This window comes from Ambystoma mexicanum, chromosome 9 (assembly GCF_040938575.1).
Source record: "Ambystoma mexicanum isolate Mex_15411 chromosome 9, UKY_AmexF1_1, whole genome shotgun sequence".
NCBI classification, from domain to species: domain Eukaryota; kingdom Metazoa; phylum Chordata; class Amphibia; order Caudata; family Ambystomatidae; genus Ambystoma; species Ambystoma mexicanum.
In genome coordinates, this window is record NC_090931.1 from 595,648,588 (window position 1) to 595,672,488 (window position 23,901).

At 43.1% G+C, this 23,901-nt stretch overlaps 1 protein-coding gene across 2 annotated transcripts in view; it reads right to left on the reverse strand.

Annotated features, from left to right (window-relative positions):
• The window catches only part of TTC19 (tetratricopeptide repeat domain 19), a 437,088-nt gene that overhangs the window by 411,663 nt on the left and 1,524 nt on the right, over nt 1–23,901 (reverse strand). The gene's annotated exons all lie outside the window — the stretch shown is intronic.

Genomic DNA, 23,901 nt, shown 5'->3' on the forward strand with positions numbered 1-23,901 from the left:
CAGGAGTGCTTTTTCTGCTTTCCTTCAACAGTTTTTTTTTCTTTCGCGCACCTCGCCCAAGACAGTGCAAGTTATCTCCGAGCCACAAGCTCCGCACAGCAAGACTCCCATGTTCAAAAGAGGCACATTTTCTTGTCATCATATTCAACTTCATGTAATTTTGCAAAATGTCTTTTTAGCCTGTTTAAACTGATGTCCCATTTAAAGGCATACATTTTTTTTTCTTTTTCCTCGTAACCTTGAAGTTTGGCTTCACAAACTCAGTCCAATGCACTGTGCGATCTTTCAACCCACTAAATCTTTGTGCTGTCTTATCACACACAGGTTTTCCATTCTGTTGTACCATTGCCAGAATATAACCACTTATGTCAGTGCATTTAAAACATGTCATGTGTAGTGCAGCTCCCTGCACGTTATCTACAAAAGCAACCCACACTTTGTATTGCTTGTGGGCCGTTAATTTGTCAACAACATTTTCACTATATATCACAATCAACTTGTCCTTGTCTCGTATCAAACATACATCCCTTAATAACAACAGTACTTTTGCTTTTAGCAGCAATTCCATGGTATAGCGTGCAAACAGTCAAAATACTCTAGGGGCAATTTAGAAAATACAAATTGTCTTTTCCCCCCAAACCAGTGCAAACTGGTTCTGCAATTTCAAATCAATACACAAAAATCGAAAATTCAAATGCCATTCACCAAAAATCGAAAATTCAAATGCCATTCACTCATTTTTTTTTTTTTTTTTTAAGTGAGCCTCTCACCCATTGTAAACATGGCACAACAGGCAATTTTAGTGTGTTCCTTAAACATAATGCACCGCCAGCACATGGAATTTATAGTTGCCAAAGACAAACCCTTTAAGCTTTCAACACCGATGTTACTCTTTTCTCCTAAACACGGCTCATTCCCACGTTATCTTCAGGAATGTGAACACTTCAAAAGCATACATCATAAGAAAGGCGCATCCTCGCCTCCTTGATATTACAGCCCCCCACTCGCTAGCACACTGGGGCTGAATCGCAATGTTTAATGTTTAAACACTAGTTCACAATTTGCTCATCAAATACTTGCAATTGTTTCTTTCTCTGCTCTCATGCCAAAATAGAGCAAGCTTTCACTTTACAACTTTGTCAAGGGAAACCGCATGAAAAAATTCTTTCCTAATTGAACATATATCTTTAATTCATCATTCATCGGAGCACTGTGAACATAGACATTTTTTCCTTTCTGCTCACGGCTTTTCGGCTCCTTGGTTTCATTTCCCAGCAGTAAGTCAGCCACGACTACTTTACTGAAGGGGAAAGATCTCAAACACACATGCTATCGGCCGCGGCAGGCCAACACAAAAGGTACTGTCTATTGGCTGTCTCAGAGCTGCAGTGAGACGACCAAGGAAAGGCGACAGCCTGCTCTGCACTCTCTCACACAATCGTTATTTTACAGCAAAGGAAAAGGAAAAAAAACAAAACAGCTTAACACAGTTCAACACTCACTGCCCAGTTAAAACAACCTTTCGCTCGTTCAAACAGATTATTTGGAACACCTCATCACAAATAACTCAGCTTCAAACAGACGGATTCTTTAATATTTGGAGCAATTCATCACAAATATCCCATCCTCTCGTCGCCAAAAATGTATTGCTCTCCTCTAAAAAGTGCACGGAACTACCATAAATCACCAGTGCAATTATAGAGCAAATACTTCAACCCAAAAACAGACACAATAATTCACAGCCACGCACACTTTAGAAGATAATCAGCTCTTTACGGCTATTTATTCAAAGCTTACAGGTACATAGAAATAACACGTACAACTCACTTGGGCATAGATCACAGAAAACATAAAGAAGTCAAAGAAAGAAATACATCACCGTGGGCGTAGCTTAATGGAACTTCATCTGGCCAGAAGCGGCTGAAAGACCCCGATAACAGCCAGGCCAAGAGCACAACAACCCACAGGAGTGTCGGACCGAAGCGTCCCCCCTCCGACTGAAGTCTTTGTGCTTATCCCGTCTGACCGCTAAGGGCTTCCGCATATATGCCCTCCTCAACAAGGGGTGGCAACTTCTCGAACCTTCTGGCAGTGCGCTTGCGCATTGATGGGTGACCGTTGGTTGCCAGCTGAATCAACCGACAGTAACCTCAAGGAGCAAAGCACTTCTCTCTCCTAAACGCCCCGGGAAACAATTCCATAACTCATCTCAAAACCTTGGCACAGGCCGAGCAAACCCAAAACAAACTTCGCTATCAGGTACCAGCCGGCACCTGCGGATCTTAGCTTTCCCAGTGCCGTGTCCTTGGCTGGGAATGCCTGCATTCCAAGCCCATCAGCAATAACGTTGAAAACATGTTGTTTCGCAAAGCAAGTGTAGCTTTCCACTGAGGCATGGATAAATATCCATCATGGCTCTGAGTTCCCCCAGAATGCACTGCGCACCAGCGCCATGTTTTAGCTCAACCATCACACTAGGTCAAAGGCAGAAGAAAAATCGATAAATTCTAAATATATCGGCAATTTGTATAAAAAGCTGTATTTACCAACGGAGAAAGAGACCTTTGAAATAGGTAGGTTTACAAAATAAGGTGGTGGAAGATAGTGATCCCCTTTTGGCAGTTGCATATCTTACATTATCCCTAATTTTTGATAAAAGATATTAGTTCTAGTTTTGCCCATAGGCGTTTTCAGCTCATTTACTGTGATGATAATGAAGAAGCTCTCTCTTTACCACTGTGGCCCATCTTCACTACTGTTAAAAATTCACTACAGGAACTTTAAAGCAAAATACAAGACATAATTACAAGAAATGTTGCTTTTGAATACAGAGGTATTAAGGTTTTTCGTTTGGAGGGCACTGCTTATTTTTAATGAACATTATGGAAAACCAGATTCACTGTTTTCATTGAAATGTATTGTCCAATGCAAGCATATTTCAAAATCGCTTGTTTTCAGTGTACAAATGTACCCAATGTTGAAATCTATCTTAGAATATTGTCAGTCCACGTCAATCTCAAATTGTGAAAATTACAAAACGTGAGATGCAAAAGAGAGATAAGGGGAGAATAATGTAATTTATTAAATGAAATATATAGCATTTGCATTTTATCACTGTCAAGAAATTAACATGTTTACATGTGTTGCTATGTTTTTATTCTCTAATACAATATAATATTTTGCACTAATGCATCATACTTGTAACCGCTTTGGAGATGTGATGATCTGAATAACGCTTTAAACAAACTAATATTGACAGTAATACGCACATTTTTCCAAATCGTTTAAAACATTTTTTTTAAAAAGAACATTGGATTCAATAAAGTATTAATCAGCATTAGATCTCCTCCATTGCAGTCAACATTAAAACATGAAATGTTAATCAAAGCTGCCCATCTCAGGAGAATCCCAACATTTTAAGATTAATAAAATTCACTCTCTCAAATGAAAAATCCATTAACAGAGGACGGTAGTGTTTGAATCATATTTGTTAGGTCTACTACTGACTGGTTATATTTCCACTCAGTCCCCTCCTCTGCTGCCACAGGATTATTCTCATCTTTTATTTCCAAGGTCTTTTTGATATAATGATGTGTTAATTATATAGCAACTTAATCCAAAGCGCTTTACAGAGCACATATTTACATACAATATCACCCAATCGAAATTGCTACTTCTTTATCGACCTCGGAAGGATGAAAGGCCGAGTTGGCCTTGCCGGGATTCAAACCTGCGACCTGCAGATCACGCTCAGATCGCAGCAGCGAGCGCTCAAGCTGCTGAGCTATCTTACTGGTGTCTGATATGTGTCACCCAGTCCCATTCACAAACACTGTTAATAGGCAGTCCTTTCTTTTTAGTAGCATTGATTACGGACCAAACCCCTTGCTGGTTATTGGATCTAGTCAGACGGTTTTCAAGATTTCACTATCTCTATTGATTTTATGTCTCCATAACCATTTTTTATGTTAATTTGTAATGTTCTTATTTGACTACTAGCATTCTCCTCATTCATAGGTTTTATATTTCCTATTAAAGCTCTTAGTTTTCTTTTTGCTTCATGGATTTCCTTATCAAATGATGGTTTGTGTTTATGACTCACATTCCATCTTTCACGTATGGAGAGATATACTCTTTTCTGCGAGGTAACAGTTTTGATTGCTTCAGTGACCTGTACAAACGCTTCAATTACTGATCCGTCAATATCTTGTGTCTTTGCAATAAATGTCATCAATTCTATTTCTGCAATGTTTTTACCCTTTTCTTAATTCACTGGGTTCCATCTAATTGGATTCCCTTTGTTATTTGTGTATATATCACCATTCAATTCATACTTTTTTGTCACTTCTGTGGTTATCAGCACATACAGTGGAAGATGGTCACTTTCCTCACTCAAGGTTTCCAACAGTAATATCAAGCATGATTTCATTAGCCTTATTATTAATTATAAAATAATCATAGTCATGGATTTCCCACATACTCTGGTAGGATTTCTTTTTGCATCAAACAATTCCCATTTACTCATTTTAAATCAATAATTTGAATCAGTTTGGCCCAACTAATCCCCTGTTTATTCAAGGTATGTGTTCTTACCGGTCTAGATTCAAGCAAATTGACTTCTAATAAAGTATGGTCAGCTATAATAGCATTAAGGTCCCCCATCAGTAGAATGAGAATTCTGGGTTACTTTCTTCAAGTATACGTGTTATTGTATGTATGTTATTATTATTCTATTACATACTCCATTTGGTGGATTATAGATATTTACTATCAACATAAGAATATTCATTGCACCTTCACAGCTTAACCGAACTGCAAGTACCATGCCAGTGGACCAAATGGTGTCGTCACCCACCCAGGAGTGGCATAAAGGTAGTTACTAGCCCTCCCTTAGGTCTACCTTTGAGTCCTTTAGTTGGCAATTTTTGTATGATGCATATCCATGTCTCCTGCAATGCTACCACGACAAATACATTTATATTAGCAAGAAGTCCCTCTTCTGCTAGTCGATGGGAATTGCCTTTGGTGTTCCACGATAATACTAAATCGTTGTTATCGATGCTGTTGGTTGAATTGTGCTTTAAAAGCAACAGGCAACCGTTGCCAATATCCATCCATTTTATCATTGTCATTATCTTTCTGTTGTATGGTTGCAGATTTCTCCAGGTCTGAGTCTTCTCATATTTTTAGCCACCTTATTTTTTCCCTTATTTAGCAGCTCTTCACAGAGTACAGTTATTTTCTGCTTCTGCTCTTCATTATTTTCAATCCTTCCATATTCATAGTGGTTTCTTCGCATACAAGCACAGTTTTTTTTTATTCATTCTTCGATTTTAAAATATATTCTAGAATTGGCTCATTTGCGCATCATACTTTTGTAGTCACACTTTCAGCGGATACCAATTGATCGACTATCCTCAAATCTTCGGTTGTTATTCTCAATGGTACAATTGCTTGGCATAGGTTGAGTATACATTTTCTGTTAAGGAGAATAGTGCTTTTATTCAGATCATTTATTTGAAATTGTAGTGCTCATGTTTGGGGTTGTTTTTCTCTATGTGGGATAGATCTCTCTTCTAATTGCATAGGCAGTCCCTCTGATCGATCTGATTGTCTTTCACTACAATCTGCTGGTAGCTTTAGAGTCACTTTCTTCTTAGCCAGTTTTTCCTTTTTTTGTAGTGCTAACAGATTCTGTGCTCTCATTGAAGATATTTTGTAAATCAATTAGAACATTATCAGCTATACCATAATTTTTTTAACGTATCTTTTCTCTCTTTGCTGCTATATTACGGCCCCCTACCTGCATGCGTAATTCTAAGGGGCATTCCCTCTCTAGTGTTTGCAATATCATTTCTTATGTCATTCTTTTTGGATGCCTTATCTGGTGTTATTTGTGGGATAGCATGAATTGCTGCAATATGTTTATTATTCTCCTGATTTTTGTTGGTTCTTGGATTACCATTCTTTGATGTTTTTTTTAATTTGATTGGTTCTAATCTCTCTATTATCCATATCTACTTCAATATTTTCCTCCAGGAAATTATCCACAACATCACTGTTACTCTGACTTTTTTTCTTTTTTTCAGAGTATGTTGCTGCCTGTGAGTATTGCCTGGTTTGTTTTGTTTTTCTCTTCTTTTGGTAAACAGGACTGGCAGATACTAAATATGTTTTTTTACATTTACTTTTCTTTGGGTGAGCATTTAAGCAGGCATTCTCATACTCTAGTTGTTCTGATTCAGACTCTTCTTGGTTTGTTATCAAATCATTATTTATTTGGGTTGATCTATTTATTGATTTAGTTACCCTCTCAGTATTAACCTCAGTGTTCATGCTAGAGTCTTTCATTGTTTTCCTCGTTTTATTTATACTTTTATGGAGTAGTATAGAGTGCACATCAAGTTTGCGTTCAATTTTCTTACATTTATCAACTAATGTGTCTAAAAGATTTTCTAACGCTTCAAACATTTCATTAGAGTTCATACTTGATAAGCTCAAATCCATTTTGTTCTACCTCTATGTTGTTCTCAGGTTCAATCGTCGCTCGTGATAGCTGTGGAGCCACGTTAGGCAAATCACAATTAGTTTGCCCCAGCCGAGTCTCCACTATCAACCCAGTGTCGGAGTCAACTTCAAATCTTATGTCAGTATTCAGTGTCAATTGATCATCATTTCCTGAAAGCAGTTTTTCATGTGTCAGTCTCAGGCTCACATTGTCATTTCTAGAATTTACATCAGCAGTTATTTCATTCATGCCACTGATATTATCTACCTGTATTATTATTGCGTCATCTAGCATACCACTATTTACTGGCTATATCGCAATAGTTTTAGTGTTCGATCTATTAGATAGATAAATCAATTCCTTAGTATTCATCGGCACTTTCATTCTCAATGTTTATATTATTCATATTTATACATCTATTTTGTGCAGTAACATTCATAATAGTAATATTATCCTTCATACTGGTAGCAATAATTCCATTCACTGTCAATTCAGCTACTTCCAGGGCTCTCTGTGAGTTTCCTATTAGTTTTGCACCCTCAGAGACACTATGTGGTTCTAACACATCCTCAAGCAATTTAGTGCTCACACACGGAAGATTTGAGGTTAATTCATTGGTAAACACAATGAATGCGGCCTCCTCATCTATTCTACTCAGTTTCATTTTAGTATACTTTGTTACATTAAATCTCTTTTGGCAAAAAAGGTCGTAATTTTTGGCATTTTTGCTTCATTGAGCAAACCTTGTTTGTAGATAGTTTTTCGAGCGCATGTGCGCCACGCTCGTTTAGAGGGCTCAGACATTGCTCCTACTACTACTTCTTTTAGTACTTTTTCCGCTATAGGGCTGGTTATTACATCTTCATTTTCGACCGGACCATGCACAGCCGTTACCATGGACTCCATTTCAGGCAATCAAGTATCTTTGCACACCTCTCTTGGCACTAGCACTCACTCAGGGTTGCAGTTATTTACAGTAGTTAATTGTACAATTATACAATTTTATAGTAAAAAGATGTATGCCTATTCAGTATTTAGCATGAGAGGGATGCAACGTTTCCACATGAAACTACCACAAAGTCTATTTCCAGCATTACAAAATGTTCATTTGCTAAGCCTCTCAGCAGAAATAAGCAGGCTAGTTGCCGTATTTCAAAAGCAATTGTTTTGCAACCACACTGCGCATAAACACTAGTTGAGTCCAAAGTGGTATAGTAGATTTAATTGACACTGAGGTAGCCTGACACGTGTTTCGGGCACTTGCCCTTCAACTGAGGCTACAGAATTGTATGTATATACATAGTATTGTGATACAGGGTTAAACAAGGGCAAAAGATTAAAGCAAAAAATTGGGGACCCAAGGTAGCGGGGCAAACAAGGCGAAAGACCACAAACACATACATTAATGGTATGGAATCACAAGATTTTGGTACATAGTATCAAGAATCAAATTCCAATTTTTTAACCAATTTCAAAGAATCAAAAACAGTGACAGAATACATCCAACCGTAAATACAAATGAGAAAATGAAGAAACGAAAAAACCATACCATATATATCAGTAAAATTCATCAGGTCAAGGTGTAGAGGGAAACAAAAATAAACCAGGAAACCATTAGCTTGGAGGTTCTAAGTGGGCCATACATCAATTAAGTTAGTGATGAAAAGAAGTCTTTTAACCTGTGGATCAGGTGTGTTCAGTTTAGACTGAGGGAAAAGCCCGTAAAGCTGATTAGGACAGCACATGAATTACCAACATAATAATTTAGAGCTTACAACCATTTGGGAATTGGAGTGTTAACAAGATACTTACCCTGATTAGGGTAAATGATAAAGGATAATTTCTCATGCGCTCCACTGAAAGACAATTATGGGCGCAGCAGATTAGACATGTACTCATCTATAATGAACTAGCATTGAAAAACCAAGGTAAATGCCAAAATAGTACCTGTCACATGCAATTGCACTCAAAATATATGTAGAGGCGTTTCCGCGTATCTTTGAGATAGAAAATGAAAGGAGCGGCCGTCCAATTGGCGTGTGTCCAAGATGAGAGGGAGGAAGGAAAGAGAGAGAACGATTAATTAACCGCAGGTGCGTGTCTGGCTAGAAAGTTGCGAGCCGCGCAGACCCTGCCAACTTAGGGGTCTGCGAAAAAGTGTTGAACTCACCAGCGTCTCCGCTGAGTGGAATGAACTGGAGCCGGCTGGCCGCGGTTCAGGCTGTCATTGTTATGCTAGCCTGCAGACCGTGCAGCGTGCGCGGCCGTGCGTGAAGGGACGTGCGGTCGCCATCTTGGTTGTGTATATTTGGGTGGCGGCCGAATGGATAGGAAAAGGGTTAAAGAAAAAACGGAGGCAGGGTGCGTTGCCACTAGGAAGGGCGAGCAATGCACAGTTTTGCTCGGGTTGAACTGAGCCAACAATTACACTTATCTCAATCAAATAAATTACAGTACAAATTAACCAGCGTTACAGTGTATGTTTGAAGTAATTGTAATTAGCGAAAAGACCAGTTAGGTAAGTGCCAGTTGGACTCTTTAGAGTTCGAATATGGGGGGCAATAAATGATTGGCCCATATCAAGGCCTGCCAGTTACGTAAAAGAAATAACTCAGGATTCATTGGCCAATCATAAGGAAGTTGATACGTGAGACACTCGGTAGTTCCAAGGGGCGTAAAGAGAAAGTCATCCCTTCCTGAACCCTCTCATATGGGCGCTTTGAAAAACGTAGAGTGGAGAGAGGGTTTAAGGCAGCTAAATGTATGGCACACGAAGAACCCCCAGCAAGGGAGACAGGGGAGAGTGAATTGTGTCGATTACATACGAGCTGAATTTAGACAATCCATTTATACAATGCAATTTACTCATAAAAACACAGAAAGTTCATGATCTGTATTAAGGCCATGTGTGACCGTGCGAAAACGGCAGATGAGTCGCGCTTCTAACTGGCGTAGTTTCAGAACCAAATTGCCACCTCGTTGTGGTAATGAAACCTTGGCCATCCCAGTAAATCTAATTTCAGCTTTGTTGTCCATTTGGTGGATTTGTTGCCAATGTACAGATAATGGGTATTTGGAGTCTACTTGGGAAATGGAGGCCAAGTGTTCCCTGATTCTAATCTTCAAAGGCCGAATTGTACTGCCAATGTAGCGCTTCCCACATACACAAAGAATGCAATATACACAAAATTTGGTATTACAGTTCATGAAGGAGTTGATTGTATATCTGCCCAAATGGCCAAATTCTAGTTGCTTGGTTTCAAGTGCGAATACGCACATAGAGCACCCCCCACATTTGCGAAAACCACTTATACTGGCTAGCTGTAACCAAGTTGGTTTAGATTGTGGATTAGACATAAATGAAGGAGAGAGAATGTTTTTGAGATTGCTAGCCTCATTTGTCGAGCAATTACGTCTAGCACGTATAAATTCTCCTTTAGGGATATTGCGTGAGACCGATTTCTTGTGGCAACTGCTCGCGTGAAGCAGAGAATTAACTGAACAAATGGTTGTCTTCACAAATACTATGTTCTCACAACACATCTATATTTGGAAGAGATATATAGATGACGTAATTCTGATTTGGAATGGCTCCTGCGACACCTTGAATGATTTTGTGAACTATCTTAACACCAACACATGGGGAATTCAGTTTACACAGACTGTCAGCCTCAGCAGTATTAACTTTCTTGATCTAACTATTACGATTTCTGATGGTAAACTGATAACCAAAACTTATCGCAAAACTACTTCAGTTAATTCTCTGCTTCACGCGAGCAGTTGCCACAAGAAATCTAGATGTAATTGCTCGACAAATGAGGATGTTCAAAACTGAAAGTTCACTTATTCGCAACCGCTTTCTGCAAAGAGGTTACGATAGCCACCTCCTTGACAAAGCTCAACTGGAGGTGCAATCTCTGAAGAGAGAGGATTTACTCACTCCCAAAGTACGCCCTCAGAGTACACACAGCAACAAATTGAAATTTATTACCAAATATAACACAGAGAGTTCAAAACTGTATAGCATAGTCAAGAGACATTGGCACATTTTACAACTGGACAGAGATATCACCCCCTGGGTAGATGATTCGCCAAATTTCATCTACACCAAGGCTAGCAATCTCAAAAACATTCTCTCTCCTTCATTTATGTCTAATCCACAATCTAAACCAACTTGGTTACAGCTAGCCAGTATAAGTGGTTTTCGCAAATGTGGGGGGTGCTCTATGTGCGTATTCGCACTTGAAACCAAGCAACTAGAATTTGGCCATTTGGGCAGATATACAATCAACTCCTTCATGAACTGTAATACCACATTTTGTGTATATTGCATTCTTTGTGTATGTGGGAAGCGCTACATTGGCAGTACAATTCGGCCTTTGAAGATTAGAATCAGGGAACACTTGGCCTCCATTTCCCAAGTAGACTCCAAATACCCATTATCTGTACATTGGCAACAAATCCACCAAATGGACAACAAAGCTGAAATTAGATTTACTGGGATGGCCAAGGTTTCATTACCACAACGAGGTGGCAATTTGGTTCTGAAACTACGCCAGTTAGAAGCGCGACTCATCTGCCGTTTTCGCACGGTCACACATGGCCTTAATACAGATCATGAACTTTCTGTGTTTTTATGAGTAAATTGCATTGTATAAATGGATTGTCTAAATTCAGCTCGTATGTAATCGACACAATTCACTCTCCCCTGTCTCCCTTGCTGGGGGTTCTTCGTGTGCCATACATTTAGCTGCCTTAAACCCTCTCTCGACTCTACGTTTTTCAAAGCGCCCATATGAGAGGGTTCAGGAAGGGATGACTTTCTCTTTACGCCCCTTGGAACTACCGAGTGTCTCACGTATCAACTTCCTTATGATTGGCCAATGAATCCTGAGTTATTTCTTTTACGTAACTGGCAGGCCTTGATATGGGCCAATCATTTATTGCCCCCCATATTCGAACTCTAAAGAGTCCAACTGGCACTTACCTAACTGGTCTTTTCGCTAATTACAATTACTTCAAACATACACTGTAACGCTGGTTAATTTGTACTGTAATTTATTTGATTGAGATAAGTGTAATTGTTGGCTCAGTTCAACCCGAGCAAAACTGTGCATTGCTCGCCCCTCCTAGTGGCAACGCACCCTGCCTCCGTTTTTTCTTTAACCCTTTTCCTATCCATTCGGCCGCCACCCAAATATACACAACCAAGATGGCGACCGCACGTCCCTTCACGCACGGCCGCGCACGCTGCACGGTCTGCAGGCTAGCATAACAATGACACCCTGAACCGCGGCCAGCCGGCTCCAGTTCATTCCACTCAGCGGAGACGCTGGTGAGTTCAACACTTTTTCGCAGACCCCTAAGTTGGCAGGGTCTGCGCGGCTCGCAACTTTCTAGCCAGACACGCACCTGCGGTTAATTAATCGTTCTCTCTATCTTTCCTTCCTCCCTCTCATCTTGGACACACGCCAATTGGACGGCCGCTCCTTTCATTTTCTATCTCAAAGATACGCGGAAACGCCTCTACATATATTTTGAGTGCAATTGCATGTGACAGGTACTATTTTGGCATTTACCTTGGTTTTTCAATGCTAGTTCATTATAGATGAGTACATGTCTAATCTGCTGCGCCCATAATTGTCTTTCAGTGGAGCGCATGAGAAATTATCCTTTATCATTTACCCTAATCAGGGTAAGTATCTTGTTAACACTCCAATTCCCAAATGGTTGTAAGCTCTAAATTATTATGTTGGTAATTCATGTGCTGTCCTAATCAGCTTTACGGGCTTTTCCCTCAGTCTAAACTGAACACACCTGATCCACAGGTTAAAAGACTTCTTTTCATCACTAACTTAATTGATGTATGGCCCACTTAGAACCTCCAAGCTAATGGTTTTCTGGTTTATTTTTGTTTCCCTCTACACCTTGACCTGATGAATTTTACTGATATATATGGTATGGTTTTTTCGTTTCTTCATTTTCTCATTTGTATTTACGGTTGGATGTATTCTGTCACTGTTTTTGATTCTTTGAAATTGGTTAAAAAATTGGAATTTGATTCTTGATACTATGTACCAAAATCTTGTGATTCCATACCATTAATGTATGTGTTTGTGGTCTTTCGCCTTGTTTGCCCCGCTACCTTGGGTCCCCAAATTTTTTGCTTTAATCTTTTGCCCTTGTTTAACCCTGTATCACAATACTATGTATATACATACAATTCTGTAGCCTCAGTTGAAGTGCAAGTGCCCGAAACACGTGTCAGGCTACCTCAGTGTCAATTAAATCTACTATACCACTTTGGACTCAACTAGTGTTTATGCGCAGTGTGGTTGCAAAACAATTGCTTTTGTGGTTCCTTACCTGGCGGCAGAATTGGCAAATCGCGCCTCCTGCATTCACCTGCAGCTCTATTCACTCCAACCAAATATATCAGATCCTTGCGCTGAACCTCAAACCTCCCCCCTTTGCCACTCAATTTAGTTGCCGTATTTACCCACCAGCAGAATCTATAAGTGCAAACACCCACGATGTGGCGTGCTGTGACGTATTGCGTAAAACGAACAGCAAACAGCGCTACTTAGGAAGCTACTTGCAAAGCGCACAAAAGCGAGCGCACTCTGGGTAATATAGTCTTTGCTGGTAATAAGGGGTGGGGCCTCGTGTAATTCAATCTTAAAAACGAAAATAACATGAAATTAGACTACTTCACAAGGATTCCTTGTTCATGTCACGGAGTCCTTTATATTAAGTTGTAAGTCCACAAGGAAGAGGAAGTCTGTACCTCTGAGGATATTAAGAAAGTCACCAACGTTCCAATTTCAGCGTTATCTCCGGCCAGCAAACAGAACTACTTAGGAAGCTACTTGCGAAGCGCACACACGCTCTCTGGGTAATGTAGTCTTTACTGTTATTAAGGGGTGGGGCCTTGTGTAATGCAATCGCTGAGGATATTATGAAAGTCACAAACGTTCCAATTTCAGCATTATCTCCGGTCAGCAAACAGCACTACAGGAAGCTACTTGTGAAGTGCACGCAGGCACTCTTGTTAATGTAGTCTTTCCTGTTAATAAGGGGTGGGGCCTTGTGTAATTCAATCCGCTGAGGATATTATGAAAGTCAGCAAGGTTCCAATTTCAGCGTTATCTCCGGCCAGCAAACAGCGCTACTTAGGAAGCTTCTGGTCCTAATGGCTTTTTGCATCTTGAGAATAGCAAAAGGCCAATGTAAAAAGACTGTCAAGAAGGCACTCCAAATGACAATAATGGTAAATGTGGCTGACACCGACATCAGTACACTCAAACTGATACAGAAGTTTACTGTTCCATGTAACCATTGGGTCTGCCAGCTAGACAACCTGGAGCATTGTTTACATGCCCAAAAGATAGCTATAACTACAATGAACACTGGATGAAATATGACGACAAGGGCGAGTGCTGGCTTATGACATGCAGTACAGCAGAATATGTAGCACAAGGAGGAAACTTGAGGGGGGGTCACCAGAATGTGGCTGCCCAAGGATGGCTACAATATGAGACAAAATGAAGGAGTGGTCGAAGACTCGACCAGAGGGGGGGGGTGTAGTGGGGCAATTATTGACTAGAGAGCATGTTCAGGCTCTGCCTGCTGCCTTCCTCAGAAGAAACTAAATTATAAGATAAGAAAAGACATTTGAAACTGCACTTTAAATTCTACTGGAAATGCAGCCGACACAAAGAATAGTTTGTTTTGCACCACACAAGTAGGGGGACAGATAAGGCATTAGCTTGCATAATTAGTGTCTTTTAAAATAGAATAGATTAGGTGACAGGAAGGCGTGTATACAATATATGGACTCACCACACAAGTGGGGCAGAAAATTGTAGGCAAATAAGGTTGCTGCATAAATAGTTTACAGATGAATGTCTCAGTGATCGGCTAGGCGTGACAGAGAAATGCGGATGCGGCTAAAAAGACAAATAATAGCCGTGACGAAATCTTCACATGGTGAAAGCAGCATGACTCACAATAGTTATTCATAAATGTGTCAAGAACAGAATAGCATGTTTACGGTTGTAAGACAGAGGAGGGCCGTAATTACTGGAAGTGGGCAAGAACAAGGTCCTTGAAACTCAGGAGACATCATGGGGTAGATAACATGGGCTGTTTTATTTAAGAACAAAAGGTGATACGCATGTCCTCTCTTCCCATCTACATAAACATGTCATCATGCTGCCAGTTCACGGAGAGTCTGACCTGACCACATGTTAACCGATAAGCATATGTCCTCTTCACCACAGAAGTAATTTAAAGCTTGCCAATAATATTCAAGCATGATGAAGATGCACATATTTTTGGGGATGTTTTATGGGTGGGACCTTAGATAGTTACCCAATCAGTAGGGTGGGACACGATACTATATGTAGCTTAGCAATTAGGACCAATGAGCAGTAGAGATGATCATGATGACAACAGAGTGACAACAGCATTATATAAACTGTGTTTTCAGTTCAAAGTGGTGAGGAATTTAAGAGCAAGAGAGCTTTGCTGTTGATCTTCTGTTCTCCCCAGCTTGCATTCTTCCAATAAAGCTGGGTTACCTTGCATTTGGCATACCACAATCCACGTTGGGCTATCTCTTTATTGGCAAATACCAGCTAGAAAGCTACACTATTTTGGACCTCTTATTTTCACAACCATATAACAAATAAAGTAAATAAAAAAACTGAAACTATACATGTTTCCTTGTGTCCTTTGGGGCCAGAGGACGTATACAGAAGAAGCATATTTTTCTGTAGTATTAGCTACTATAAATGTAAGCACGATTAATCACAAGTGACCACTCAAACAATTAATCAGGTATGTAAACCTATTTAATCCTTATGCCGATTAAGTTTGCATAGTCACCCAATGAGTTCTGTCAATGGGATTTCGATGCTGCTCATATATCAATAAATGTTTCGTAAGGAGTAAGGCCCTACATTTCTGGACAGGAAATTTGATACTTTCCAGTCACACAATAGCTAGATGCACTAAGCATTGAGCACTGTTGCTTTGGATTAAAGTCTGTAACAACGTCAGTAAGTCAGACGAAAGGCAGAACTGCTGAATGTAGGGTTTGTTGGCCTGATTTCATTCTTAATGCAAACACAAATCATCAGGTGTCGCCTGTCCCTCCTCTCTACTGCACAGACAGCGGCGGGGCCATGGGACACCTTAGCAGTTCCCCTTGAAAAAACAATTCAGTGATTTTAAACTTAGAACTGTAAAGTGCAGAACTTGTTATTTATATTTTAATAGGCTGCATTGTGTGCCATTAAAAGTGCTGTTTTTTCTTGATTCGTAATGTACATTTAATCTGCCTCATTCTAAGTCGGCCGGTCCTGTAAAAAAGTGCACATTACCGGACCAGTCGACTATGGGTTTTCCGGTGGGGTGCCTGCCTTACTAAGCTAAAAGCTAGCGGTAAGGCAGGCGCCCCACCGGCAAAATAAGACCTCATTGCCGGTAATGACGGCAAATCCCCCCCATGGAGAATGGGGAATTACATTGTCACTCGGAATGTGGTGCCAGAAAGGGTATTCGTATTTGCCTGTATCCCGGCGGGTCTACTGCGAGGATACCGGCAAAGTCAGAATGAGGCCCAGTCATTTAACTGTTAGAACTCCTTTTCGTCCGAGCACTTCACCTAGTCCAAAGCACTTTAGTTTATCAGCCTTTGGCATTTCCACACAGATAACACAATCCAAGGTTTCTCTGCCAAACCCATAGAAAGCAGATTGGCCCACTGGAACCGGACACTTCCAACCTTCACCCATCAACACATGTCTTGCATCTGCCTCTCCCACTGTCCCAGTAATGAAAACCCCTACCCTTGTTCTTACAGAGACAAGCGTAGTGAGACCACCAATAGCGGCAAAATACAAGACCACTTACATTGCAACGGTTGATAGAGATTGAGTTGTCTCACAATTCTATGACAAGAATGGAGGCGAGCATTATGCTTCACTTCTTTTTTTTCAAATTTGTTTTTTATTGACAATAAATAAGGTTGGGCAGGATGGCCGACCCAACCGGCAAAAACAGCAATATGAATCACATTGTCAGTAGCATTTTCTTTTACTTTACCTTAACTCCCTTTCCCATTTCCCCCCTCCCACCCCACCCCCCCAAACGGTTAACATGCCAAGTTTAAAGGTGTTGCGAACTTATTGAAATATAGGGAGAACACTTGCTAACCACTTGATTATTAAGAGTATCACTTGAGACAGTGGGGTGCAACTGAGAAACAATTGAGCAAAGGCTAGACCAGGTCTATGAGGGGTATGAGGAAGTGTACCATGTTCAATCCAGCTCAATATCCCTTCTACAAGCGCATGGAAACACAGTCATCATGCAAAAGAACTGCAGCCCATTCTTGTACAAAATGAGTCATGGTATCATTTGCTATTGCAGTAAGTTTTTCATATGAAAATATCACCCTGAGTTTGCAGAGCCATTCCTCCTTGGAGGGGGCCAAGACGCTCTTCCATTTTTGAGCGAGCGCCAACCTCCCTGCTCGCAGCATGGCACCAATGACCTTGGGATACACATTTGCTTCCGTCTCCGGCAAGGGGGTGCCCAGTAAGATTTCTAACGGGTGTAGGGACGGGCCGAACCCCTCAATATCCTTGATCCAGCTAAGTAGTTCCGACCAGAAAACCTGTATAACCGGACAACCCCACCACATGTGAAACCAGGTTCCCCGTTGGTGGCAGCCCCTAGGGCAGAAGGGGGACACATCCCGAAACATCTTGGACAACAAGGCCGGGGGGCGATGCCAAGAGTGGAGGATTTTAAAGCTGTTCCATGGCAGCCGTATACAGGGAACCCGTAAAGATACATTTAAAAACAGCCCTCCAGGTATGATCATCCAATGGCATCCCCAACCTCTCTTCCCATATGCGTTTGAAGGGTTGTCTGCCCTCTAGGTCTGACGTTATCAATACACCATAAAACTTGGACAACAAACCCTTTCGTGATGTACTTTTAGCCAGTATGGATTCAAATGGAGGGAGGGGGTGACTAAGCTGTTCGGACCACCGAGGTTGGGACAATATCCCCTTCAATCGTAGGTATTCGAAGACCGTGGGAGGTCTATCTACCAGAGCCTCGATCAGGCTATCATACTCTATGAAGCCCTCTTCACGTGAGAGCTGGGAGACTCTTTCCAAGCCCATATCTGACCAGGCTTGAGTGTCTCGGAAACCCCTTGTGCCCAGGTCGATGGGGGAGCCCCAGAGCGAGGACAGCGGGGAAGGCCAAGTGGACAATTGTTAATTAGCTTTACTGGGTTTCCGTAGCGCCCACAGGGCTGCCAGGGTAGGATGCGTTCTGAGCTGAGAAGGGAGAACCTTAGGAGAGGCCCAAAAAAAATTCCTAACTTTTTTCGGGTGGGCGTGAATGTCCGCAACATATGTCCAGTATGTTCCCATGTCGTCCCGCATATGCTCCAACATCACCCTGAGCTGAGCTGCTTTATAATAAAGCCGGAAGTCGGGGAGTCCAAAACCACCATGAAACTTTGGGAGGGTCAGGGTGGAGGTCTTAACCCTCGGCCTCCTACCCCTCCAAATAAAATGGAGGATACGGGACTGAAGCACCTCGAAAAAGGTCTCGGGTATCACAGCGGGAAGAGCTGCGAAAAGGTAGAGGAGGCGTGGCAAGACATTCATCTTCACCGTGACCATGCGCCCCAGCCAAGAAAGCGTGAGGGGTTCCCATCTTTTGAGGTCGCTACTGACCTGGGCGAGGATCCCCGGGAAGTTGCACTGGTATAGTTGTGATAGATCTCTGGGGATGGTGGTGCCCAGGTACCTAGTGGATTCTTGTTCAATTCTGACCCCCAGAATATCGGTATTGCTCCCGATGTCTCGATCCCTCGGGCCCATGGGCATGATACTTGATTTAGATGTGTTAATCCTCAACCCAGAGAAGGAACCAAAGTGGTGTATGAGATCGAACAGCCGGGGTAGGGATTCTTGAATATTGGTTAGGTAACTCAGTATGTCGTCTGCAAATAGGGAGAGTTTAAAGTCACACTCTCCGCACAGTATTCCCGTGATTTCCGGGTCATTCCTAACCGCTATGGCTAGGGGTTCCATTGCCAAAGCATACAATAGGGGCGACTGCTTCACTTCTTTTATTACTACTCCTCAGCAGTTCAACAAACTTATATATATATATAACAACTTTGAAATGTTAAAAGTGCTCCACTGCAACTTTTCCATCTTAAAACTACAATCCCCATAGTCTCTGTAGTCCATCTGTCTCTCAGCCCCTCTATGACACACTTCCTGTCTTTGGGCTCCTCCTCTTCTTTTACTGCTCTTCAAGCAGATAAGTACTATTTCTACCCCTCTCCATATGTCAGATGTGAGTTTTGTGATGAGTTTGACTGAGGAGAGAGAAGGTTGCAGAGTAAGTGTACAGTAACAGTTTCTGTAAAAGGATAACGTTATTCTGTATAGAATTAGGTATTTTTACCATAATACGAAGGGCAGAGCAAGTTATCAGCACTTGTTACGAAGAAGTAGGCTTCGGTGGACTCACGTTGCAGGTAAGCAGGAGTTAGCATTGCCTTGAGGTGAGCAGCCCCATGCCGCATTCCCGGCACTGCAGGGGCCCAGCTCTGCCTCGAAGCTTTTATTTCATCGCACCGGGCACCTCCATCAGGAGGAAGAGCGTATGGAGCTCACGCCACTCCAGTCCCCACCCTCGCGGGGGCGGAGCCTCAGCGCTCGCGAGCACTCGCTAATGTGCAGGTGCCACAGTGCTACGCGGCGAAGGAGGAACTGAACACTGGGCCCGGCAGTGATATTAAGAAAGCATGACTTCGAACGGTGCTTTAACAAATAGAATGAAGCGATCCAAATCGCGCAGGACAGCGGAGGCCACGAGGCGTGTGGTACGCCTCAGAAGCCTCGTGCTAAAATGCGCATCGCCTCTCAGCATGGAGGGGACTCTCCTTTCTCAACACTAAGGCCCCTCAGTAGGCAATAGCTTATAGAAGCAAGTTTTTCTCACACGCAGGCCCAGTACAGGGTCAAATTAACAGTCTGGTTCTGCCACAGAAAAAAAGAAAAACTAATTTAAAAAAAGAAAAAAAGTTTTATTATTATTATAATCCTGAGCATCACAGGAAGCAGTGGGCGTGCCAAGACACCTGAGCAAGGTATACAGGCACACAGCACTAACTAATAATGTCGTATTTTGAGTGGAGTGAGGAAAAGCAGCAGCTAGACCTCACTGCTAGCTTCAAAGAGGTGCTAGGAAGCTCCCTAGTAGATGCAGTGGCTCAAGGGGTAAAGCCCCTACAGGAAAAACTGGAGACTCTGGAATCCATGCTCACGCAGCCCAGTGAAAGCACCAGAGTTATGGAGCGCACGCCCACGGGACCCTCAGGAACAGGGTCAATGGGGAGTAAACAAGCCCGCAAGAGGAAAGCCTCTGGCGACCCCCAGGGCACTTCAGACGGGGCGAAAGATAAGGCCCCAGAGGTTGCCGACGCCTTTGATAAGCTCAAAGAGGCTTACCTACAGCATCAGGCAGTGCCAGACCTCATGACCCCCACTTCTGGGGACGATAATGCAGGAGATGACCCAGACTCGGAAGAGGAGCCAACGGGAGACCTGGCCTCGCAAGACAGTGAGGAGGGGTCATAGGATGAAGAGGTGAAGCCCAGCAGTGGCAAAGGAGCTCGTAAAGAGAAACACCTCAACGAAATACAGGAGGACATGTTTGATCCTGAGAGTATCAGGAACCCAAGGTCCACGGAGTGCAACCATCCCTGAGGGTGACAATACATGACAATGAGGCTACGTAAGGCCCTCAATAAGGAATGCCCACGCCCAGACCTCCCAGGAAAAGTGGCAGAGACCCCCGATTTAGACCCCAAGATGCTAACATTTGTGGCAAAGACCAGCAAGGATCCCTGCAAGGGAATCGACAGATCATGGAGGAGTTGCCAGGAAAAGGTGCTATACTTATCCGGGCCTCTCGCTAAAATCATGGACTTAGAGAGGGCGAAAGACACAGGGGAAGAAGTGGACCCAGACGCACTGGCCGGCTGGGCTCAAGAGCAGTGCGCCTTTTGGGAAACGCAAACTGCACAATAGCATCAGAAAGAAGGAGAGGTCTGCTGCTAAAGATCGACCAGAAATTGAGCGACTTAGCATCGTACGAGGCCGGAGAAGCAGCACAAGGGCTCCTCTTCGGGGAGACCTTTGGGAAAAGAAATGGGCCGATTCGTTGGCACATATACCTCCTTAGAAAAAGCACGAGCATCTATCCAAAAGACCTTTCCAAGCAGAGTTTTTGGTGGTACCGGCGGCTTCAGGGGTCGCGCAGCCGGTCGAGGTCAGGGAGGAAGAAGACCCCCTAATCCCAGAGCGCAATACTCGGAAAATAAACAGCAGGACACATTCTTCCCATCCAGAGGACGCTTCCCCAGAGGATCGGGACGAGGTAAAGGATTCACCCCAGGTTAGAGCAATAGTGTATCCTCCAGTTGGGGGGGAGAACGCGCATGTTTTGGAGCAATTGGTGCGCGCTTTCCAGCGATGCTTGGATATTGCAGACCATCAGAGGTCTGCAGCTAGATTTTATAGAGCCACTGACGCAGCAGTATTGGCCACACCAGCAAAGATTAGCACTAGCAGAGCAGAAGTGTCTAGACAGCGAGCTAGCGCAGTTAGAACAGAAGAAAGATGCACAGCAACCCACAGATTTGTGAGCAATATGTTCCTAGTACGAAGGAAGGAGAAAGTAGGCCCAGTTACAAACCTCAAGGAACTGAATGGGTGGATTCAGTACCGACACTTCAAGATGGAGGGCATCCATCAGATCAGAGACTCCCTGAGAGAGGGAGACTGGCTGACGCACTTAGATTTCAAAGATGCGTACCTTACTATTCCTATACAAAAGGAATTCAAGACGTTCCTGGCTTTTCGCTGGAACAGTCAGTTCTGGCAATTCAGGACAATGCCCTTCGGTCTTGCATCCGCTCCCTGGGCATTCACAAAACTGATGAAGCCGGTAGCAGCAGCGATTCGAGATAAGGGCATCAGGCTGATTATTTACCTAGATGATCTACTGCTCCTAGCGGAAGATCAAGAGGCGCTGATCTATCAGACGAGTTGGGTGCAGAGCCTGCTACAATCACTGGGGTTTCTAGTGAATGTAGAGAAGTCAGATACCACGCCAGCGCAGAGGCTAGACTTTCTGGGATTCGTGTTAGACACCAAGAAAGCTACATTAGAACTCCCTGCTCGGAAGATGAGGGATATCAAGAGATATCAAGAGAGAAATCAGAGCGTGCTTAAGCAAACAGCAAGTCTCGCTCAGGGTATTAGCAAGAATAGTGGGGTTATTAGCAGCATCCATTCAAGCCATATTCCCAGGTCCCTTACACTACCATGCCCTCCAGAGACTTAAGATAAGACACCTGCAGCAAGGTCTGACGTAACACCAGCTAGTGTCGCTAGATCAGGAATCCATTACAGAGCTGGAATGGTGGTTGAAGAATATGGACGCCTGGAATGGGCGTGCCGTTTTCGGAGACCGACCAAATCTGATAATCGAGTCGGACGCCAGCCGGCAGGGCTGGGGAGACAGATGTGGGAGTCTGGAAACCGGAGGGAAATGGAGCGAGGGAGAGCTTTGTCTTCCTATAAACTGCCTGGAGCTTCTAGCGGGCTCCTTCGCGATCAAGGCATTTACAAGACGAAGGATGAAGTCATGTGTACTGTTGAAAATGGACAACATATCGGCAGTCCGATACATAAATCATCTAGGAAGGACGAAGTCCAAGTTACTGGCGGAGCTAGCGCAGGACTTATGGCATTTCTGCTTACAGTCGGAGATATCGGTGACTGCAGAATACCTGCCTGGAACCTTGAACGTAGTAGCAGACTGGAACTTGCGATACCTTATGGACCCCAGCGACTGGAGACTGGATCCAGCAGTGTTTCAGACTCTGAACACGAGATGGGGCCAGTACACATAGATCTCTTTGCATTCCGGCTCAATGCTCAAACAAAAGAGTATTTCAGTTGGAGACTAGACCAGGGAGCACAGGGGACTGATGCATTCCTACAAGATTAGTCAGGCGGCCCACATATGCATTCCCCCCCTTTGTGATGTTGAGCAGAATTCTACCGAAATGTCGGAGGGAGAGTGCGGAATTGATCTTAGTAGCACCATTATGGAAATCACAAGTGTGGTTCCCGACACTGATGGAATTGTCAATAGACCTCCCGAGAGTCCTCCCCGAAGGAGACCAACTACTCACGGACCCAGCTGGGTTGTGTCATCCTCTGAGAGTGAGAAGGACGCTCCCGCTAGTCACGTGCAGGATATCAGGAGACGTTGGGCGCTGCCAGGAATCGACGGAGGCTGCAGAGCTTATCGCGGAATCCTGGGCACCTTCCGCTAGGAGGAGCTATGACGCGGCTTGGGCCAAGTGTACTAACTGGTGTAAGAGGAGAAGTTTTCATCCCGTTTCAGCTCCTGTAGTAGCAATTTAAAATTTTCTAGCGCATTTATTGCAAGACGGGAAAGCATTTTGTACAATAAACACTTGTGTATAGGCGTGTTATAAATGCCATATCATATCAATACGAGTGTACAGATCAGCGATTTCAGCAGGGCACCAGCCAATAGAGGGAATCCCGGCGGGGGAGCACGCAGCAGTAGTGAGGCTCATCAAAGGAGCAAAGTACAAAGTACCCCCAGAGCCGAAGTATAATGCCATGTGGGATATGACAAAGGTTCTCTGCTTGCTGGAAGACTGGCCATCCAATAGGTATCTATCTCTGAAACAGCTGTCGGGCAAACTAGAAAAGCTGTTATGTCTTGTATCTTGCAAGAGAGTAGCGGATGTTAGAGCGTTAGAGATTAACAGGCGATCTTTTGGGCCAGAAGGTTTAACGTTCTCGATAGCTAAGAGGACTAAGACAGGGACGACGACGGTCCATTACCCCCATTTCCCGAGAAAGGTTAATTGCTGGTGTGTAGTAGAATGTATTAAGGAATATGAGAGGAGAACTGCAGAGAGCAGATCAGCAGGTACAACACAGTTGTTGATAGCGCGTAGGAAACCATTGCACGCAATTGCGACAGCCACCATTGCAAGATGGGTTAAGGAAGTGATGCTCGCAGCAGGTGTGAATGTGGGAACGTATGGAGCGCATTCAGTGAGAGGAGCAATGGCCTCCAAGGCATTTATGACAGGAGTGCCACTGAGAGAGATTATGCTAGCAGCAGATTGGTCGAGTGATCGCGTATTTAAAGAATGTTACTTTAACCTACTGAAAGTTTGGTAAGGACAGTATTAGGGAAGCTTTGAACAAGCATAATGCTCACCTCCAGTC